Here is a 760-nt window from a genome sequence, read left to right as displayed (position 1 = left end):
AAGTATCCCTGATGTGATGATGGCGTATTTAAGGCGTCAGGTGTCGCATTGCAGCGGCTGATGAGTAGCCGCGCTGTCATCCTCATCAGCAGAGTCCTTAATGTCATTAGACTGGAGACCACACACAGGTCCAAGAAAACCTCCTACATGCGAGACAGGAAGAGAGGTGTGAAAAACCTCCGCAGACAAGCTCCGACACACACACCAGCTGCTTGTTTGTGCATCACGCTGAGATCTTATCATCCCCAAATGTCACAGCGTGGAAGAGGCGGACGCACACAGTCGTAGTACCTGATTCAGGACATCTTTAACCCTTTGAGACACGCCTCTGTACTCCATAATTTAACTGGAATCACAATACAGCTGATGCCAGTGCACATACCGGGTCCCACACTGTCAGTTAAAAGGTCGTTGCCAGGGTAACGACCCCGGGGTGAGGCAGCAAGCATGGAGGGCTGAATATGATGAGCCGCATGTCTTCGCCACCTGTAATGTGTTTCTGTGGTCGTTTATTAATTATAATCATGATGGGAAATAATGAGTTGTTAATAGTCATGTTCTCCTACATTTAAATGTCCAATCTGCTCTGCTTTGTTTACATCAGGACTGCAACTTAGTTTCATTATCAATTAATCTGCAAATGCAATAAAAATGCTAAATTATGAAAAGAAATCTTCATGAAAAGATCAGTTTCCTCTTTAAATGTCTGGTTTTGCCCAGTCAGCACCCCAAAACCCTCAAATATACAGTTTATAATAAT

The 760-nt window shown here is 44.2% G+C and overlaps 1 protein-coding gene across 1 annotated transcript in view; it reads left to right on the top strand.

Annotated features, from left to right (window-relative positions):
• efr3a (EFR3 homolog A (S. cerevisiae)) overlaps window positions 1-760 on the top strand; it is a gene marked incomplete at its 5' end in the record, with an annotated part of 118,360 nt that overhangs the window by 104,286 nt on the left and 13,314 nt on the right.

This window comes from Morone saxatilis, unplaced genomic scaffold (genome assembly GCF_004916995.1).
Source record: "Morone saxatilis isolate NCDOM2014 unplaced genomic scaffold, NCSU_SB_2.0 Contig23, whole genome shotgun sequence".
In the NCBI taxonomy this organism is placed as follows: Eukaryota; Metazoa; Chordata; class Actinopteri; family Moronidae; genus Morone; species Morone saxatilis.
Note: the sequence above shows the minus strand (reverse complement) of the source record. Positions and strands in the feature narration are given on the sequence as shown.